Source organism: Rattus norvegicus, chromosome 19 (genome assembly GCF_036323735.1).
Source record: "Rattus norvegicus strain BN/NHsdMcwi chromosome 19, GRCr8, whole genome shotgun sequence".
Lineage (NCBI taxonomy): Eukaryota > Metazoa > Chordata > Mammalia > Rodentia > Muridae > Rattus > Rattus norvegicus.
Genome location: NC_086037.1, coordinates 27,401,851 through 27,408,046, shown reverse-complemented (window position 1 = coordinate 27,408,046; position 6,196 = coordinate 27,401,851). Strand labels below are relative to the sequence as shown.

Here is a 6,196-nt window from a genome sequence, read left to right as displayed (position 1 = left end):
TATTTATACCTTACCCCTTTTAATGTTCTTTCTTGATCTGTGCATTTAGCGTTTTAATTATTATGTGAATGGAGGAATTTTTCTGGTACAATTAGTTTGATGTCCTGTAGGCTTGTTGTACCTTTATGGCCTTTTCTTTCTTTACCTTATGGAAGTTTGCTGCTATGATTTGTTGAATGTGTTTACTGGATCTATGAACTAGAAATCTTAATTCTCTTCTATATCTATTATCCTTAGGTTTCAACATTTAATTGTGTCCTGAAATTCATGGATGTTTTGGATTCAATAAACCATACATATTTACCTGAGATGGGTGTTTTGTGCTTTGTGGGATGACCTCCTTGACCCCAGGCTGCATGAAGAATCTCAGCTGACAATGGGGACATAAATTATGAGTATGTGTAGCAAGGCCCTGGCCTCTTCCAGGTTCTTGGATATTAACTGAGAACCTCAAATACAGTAGTAATGTGATAGTGTGGTGTGAATCTAGTTACTATTCTCTATTTTGATATAGATGACTCTTTTTGTGTCATGGTCAGCTTATAATGACTAGAAGACCTAAGCTTGAGAATAACCAAAGACTACATTGCTTCTCTAGCAGCTGAGCTTTTAAAAGTCCTGGTGTGACAGCAACTGTTGGTGGATATTCTGGATTATTCCTTCTGTACTTTAACTCTCTGTGTCACTTCCACCATGAGTAAGTTAGTTCAATTCCATAAATTGGAAATCCATCACCTGGAAGAAATACTCTTTTTTTTTAAAGATTTATTTATTTATTTATTTATTATATACAAGTACACCGTGATTGTCTTCAGACACACCAGAAGAGGGCATCCTATCTCATTACAGATGGTTGTGAGCCACCATGTGGTTGCTGGGATTTGAACTCAGGACCTCTGGAAGAGCTGTCAGTGCTCTTAACCACTAAGCCTTCTCTTTAGCCCAAGAAATACTTTCTGAATATGATCTGAGATTGGCCATGGAAAAAGGGTAGCTTGAACTGTCCCACCTAGGTTCTGGGCCTGCACAGGCCTGCTCTCCAAAAGAAACCTGTGTTCACAGCTGTTGGCTGGCTAAGAAAGATTTCACGAGACATGATACACAGCCCTCGGACTTCTGCTCCAGTCATCTGCACAATTTTTCCCGGACGATATCCTCATACCTCCAGCAGGCGGGTGATGAAGCTGTCCACTCTCAGCTCCCCTTCAGCCATCTTGTGGGCACCAGACTCTCCTCCCTGCAGCAGGAACAAGGGCTTCTCCATGGTGGCTGCAGCAGCAGTGGTGGTTTGGCATTCTCACCTAGGAGGCCCTATGCCTTTCTACCCCAGTTCCAACTCACCTCAGGCCCGGGCCTTCCCCCCATCCACTTCCCACGGAGCAGGGAGAGCAGCACCCACTAGAAATAAAAGGGAAGCCCTTGGTCCTGCCAAGAGTGAACCCCCAGTGAAGGGGCTTGTTGGGGGGGGAGGGTGGCAATGGGAGGAGGATGGGGAGGGGACACCAATAGAGAAGGGGAGGGGGAGGGGTTAGGGGGATGTTTGCCTGGAAACCCAGAAAGGTAATAACAATTGAAATGTAAATAAGAAATACCCAATTTAATAAAGATGGAGAAAAAAAGAGAAAAGTGTCACACATTTAAAACAGAAGAATATGGACCCTAATTTTAAAGCACAGCTCTGTCAATTAACTAAACCTTTAAAAAGCTCAGAAAATCAGGCCAAACAATATTTTCTCGGTTTATGTATCTGTAATGTCGCATAAATAATAATGTCCGTTTCTTGCTATTGTGGAGGGAATTAAATAGATAATATGTAATCATGGAAATTTTGAAGTACCATCCACTTTTCTGTTCATTAAATCACTCTTCCTCATTTCATTGATCAAGTATGTATGTTTTCTTTTCATAGTTACATGTATAATAAAACCAGCATAAAAACCTTCAGAAATGTATAAGCTTTCACTTTTAACAAATTAAATTAGTTGTTCTTTGTATTTCTGCTGAACATTTAAATGTTCTTTATATGTCCCAATGCGAGTTTATTAGGTACCTATAAACTTTAAACTCTTTGCCTGAGAGCATGAGTACTATTTAATTATATAGTAACTACACTCAGGCTGTCTTTGTATTAGAACCAATTATATCAGACTCTAAGAAAAATTACTACACTTGATCTTAGCCAAAAGGCTGAGAAGCTATTAAGAAAAATTACTATTGCTTTAAAGTTTGTGTGTGTATGAGTGAGAGTATGAGTATGAGTGTCTGTCTGTGTGTGTGTGTATGTGTGTGTGTGTGTGTGTGTGTGTGTGTGTGTATGTGTGTGTGCAGCACATGACCAAACAACTTTCAGGAGCCATTTCTCTCCTTCTGTCATGTGGGTCCCAGGATGTAACCCAGATGTTTGACTTTGGCAATAAATAATATTACCCACTAAATAAATAAATAAACAAACAAAAAACAAGCCACAAATCAACTTTAAAAGTAAAGGCCAGAAGTTCACAGAATAGTAGCATTGGCCTTACCATATCCTTTCTTTGGGGATGGGAAAATTAATGTTCTGAAATCCATGACTTTCAGGAATTGTGATATTCATGGAAATTCAATTCCTTTGCAGATGCTCCAGTTGTTGTGGCCAATTGCTAGAAAGGTCAGCTTAAGCTTGCAGGACCCCCACCATCCCTCCCCCCACCCCACCTCCACAGAAAGCTCAAAAGACACTGCCCAGAACTTACTCCACATTCCCCAGAACCACTTTCTTTGTCCATCATTTCTGTGAGACGAAAGGTCAGACTCCTTCACCCTAGTCTCTCCACAATTGACATTCGCCCCTCCCAAAACACTTCTAAGACTGGAAAACATGTCTTAGGATGTATCTGCCAGACTCGGACTGAGAGAAACTAGGGCACTGGTTGTCACTACAACATTGGTGACAGAGGACGCCAAGTACTCTGTAGGAGACAATAGAATGTCCAAGAAGGGACAGCAGATGTCATGGGGAGCAGACTTTGCCTCCCTGCTAATGTTCTCCCTGTACTGAGCATAAGCTGAGGTGGCCTTTCCAGGAGACTTTCCCGGGGCAGAGCCACTGAGCATCTCCTTCTTCCAAAGCCAAATTTTCCTCTAGGCTTGATTATAAAAACCTTAGTAATTCCTATGCATCTAAATGAATGTTTCCTTCCAAATCCTGCCCAAAAATGTCTCATCCTAACTCAAATTATCCTTCTTCACCAATATTAGCCATTAAAAATTCCTGAGAAATAATACCAGTTTGAATATGCAGTCAAAATGTTCTCCTGTCTTATTATGTACAGGTGCTTGAAATCACATCAAGAAATAGCCTGCATGGAAGGTTGCAATGTGGATGTGTGTTAGGGGAACACTCATGAAGCCTTGTGCTTAGCATTCAACGGTTGCCACAAAATTCCTTAGGAGGAAGACTTGAAATCATTATGGTGCTAGAAACAGTGTGGAGGCCAGTTGGCATAGGAAAGTGAAACATTAGAGCCACCATTGAAGGCTCCTGTTGGGCCCTACCTTGGTGTTTCCCTCCCCCCTCACTGAGCCTTTCAGCCTGCTATAGGAAGAAATTGTTTACACCTTTGACAGCTGCTCTTAGCCCCTGATTTGGGGCTGGGATTTTCCATGGCACCCTTCCTCCCCACTGAGCTTTCCTGCTTCTTGTTTTTAAGAAGCTGTTTATGCCCCTGATTGGGCTGGAACTTTCACCACACAGACTTGTCCTATTTTCCTGTTTGGGGATTTTCACCTGCCTTGTTGATTTTCCACGGCTTTTGCCTTTGGTATATAAGGAGATCTCAGTAAAGCCTTGGTGGCACTCGCTAAAAAGGGGTGACCCGTGTAAGTGTTTTCTTTCAACCCCACAAACCTACACCTGATATTCACACACTGTTGGCACAGGCACTGACAATAGGTATCACAATAGAAACTAGTAACTAGATTTAACCAAACTATCACATTAATGCTGTATTTCGTGGTATTTTTTTTTTTTTTTTTTTTTTTGCTCTCCTAGAACCTGGAAGAGGCTTGGGGTTTTCTAATCCTACTCATAATTTATTATCCTTCCCAACACTATGGGCTTTGTTCTGTTAATGCTAACAGCGGCATCCAATACCTAGGATATTTTCTACTGACATGTGTGACATGAGACAAAACAGTCCCTGTCATCCCTCACCTGAATAAACTTCCTTAGAGGACTGTGTAGTTGGAGGGTCCTTCTTTCCTCTCCAAGATCGAGAAACATTTCCAGTCTTCAGACAAGTGTGTCAGCCATTGTCCAGTGACTGTGTTGAGATGTCCACATTGTCAGCTGAGTGTCGTCATCCAGCCTGCCCTGTAATTGTTGTAGATGATTAATAGGGTTCCAGCCCTAGGATTTAATTCAGTGCTACAGTACTTGCCAAACATGCTCAAAGCCCTAGCTGCCACCCTAGTCCTGTGTGCTCTAGAGAAAGAAAATAAAGAACCACATTGTCTATCAAGTTTCTCCTCCAATAGAAGGAGAATCTGCATCCAGTCTTTTAAGTAACTCTAAGCCCCAGCTTCCCCACAGCTCCCTCCTTCGATTGCACTATTGGTGCATTTTCAGTAATTCTCACTTTCTTTTTGGTGTGCAAAGAATATGCACCATGTAAGTAAAGTGTGTGTGTGTGTGTGTGTGTGTGTGTGTTCATCCATGAACTCACTATAAATTATTATCAAATGACCCAGAAGACCGTGGAGAAACCTGTCGATGTGCATGCAGAATTATGTTACTACCGTTCCATGGCACCTTGCAGGTAACACTGAAATACTGGGCTGCTTTAATAGAGCCTAAAACCAGGCTATGCATGGTTTTTGGTGAGATTGTGATGTGCAACACCACAACAGAGATCAGCAGAAGCTTCATTTTTTCCATGCTGCTGTTACCAAGTGAGGCAAAGCCTCATCCCATAGAGAGTCTGGTAGGATCTGATGAAAGGAGTAAACTCAGGGTTGAAATCAAGCCTTTAGAAACAAAGAGAAAAATACAAAGTCAAGGAAAGCAAGAGCTGTCTTTTTCTTTTCTTCCTCTTTTTTTTTTTTTGAGAAGATCCACAAGAGAGACAACCCCTTCCTCAAACTAACAATGCACAAGAGAGACAATACATGAATTAAAAATCAGAAATGAAATGAGGGACATAACAATAGACACCGAGCAAATTCCAAAATCATTAGTTCTTACTCCCGAGGACTTTACGCCAGAAAACTGGAATATTTATTCGATATTGTTGATTTTGTAGACAGATAACAATTACCAAAGTTAAATCCAGATCTGGGAAGGTATCTGAATAATACCCCTAAGAAAATAGATACACTCATTAAAGGTTGCATACATTATATATTATATTGCTTTCTTTTTGCATGATTAAACCCCTTCAAGGACAATTAGCTATGTTATAGAAAGTGTTACTTTTAAAACAAAAGGACAAAGAGAGAAATTGTGGAGTCACTGAGATACACTTCCCAGACAGGATCAAGGAAAGATGGCTGAGAGATGCAAGCAGGGGCTGGAACGCTGCCCTTGAGAAGGAAATGTTTTTCTCACTTTACCTTACACTATGCTGTACTGTGTCTGTTTTTTGTGGAAGCAGCTCTCATGCTCTCTGGGTTATGACAAGTAGATTGTGATACTAGGAAGAGGGGTGATTTGCTATACAGATATTTTAAGGAGAAGCCTTAGCTTACTCTCACTTCTTTGCCCAGTCTTGCCTCAGTCGTTCCTGGTATCATGGGAATAACGACCTTATTATATCTTGCCAAAAGGGAATGTGAGGTAATGCATATTCATGCCTATATAAGGGTTAATAAGCTTGTAGCTGCATGCAGTTGCATCTGCCTTTGCTCTGCATCCCCTGTGTCCTGGTTATTTGTGACCGTACCTGGGCCCCCAACGCACTAGCTGTTGACAAGCATCACCCTTCTCAGTGTTAGGTATATATTTTTTTGAAATCTATGATGTGGAGGCATATTACAGCAACAATATGAAATAGCAGGCGGGCATGTATGAAAATGCTGTGTTTAAGCTAGGTGTGGGGACAAGTCCTCAAAAGGAGCTGTTAAGATGGGAAACAAATAATGCATTTGTTGCTGGAATTGAGTTGCCTCAGCTGTGTTTCTCTGCCTGCTCAGTGTCCATTCAACCTCACTCTGTTTCTAC

The 6,196-nt window shown here is 41.3% G+C and overlaps 1 non-coding gene across 1 annotated transcript; it reads right to left on the bottom strand.

Annotated features, from left to right (window-relative positions):
• Positions 1–2,011: 2,011 nt before the first annotated feature.
• LOC134483732 (U2 spliceosomal RNA) lies at positions 2,012–2,199 on the bottom strand. The gene has a single exon (XR_010060615.1). It is a non-coding gene; the product is annotated as a U2 spliceosomal RNA (small nuclear RNA).
• Between the last annotated feature and the right edge of the window lie 3,997 nt (positions 2,200–6,196).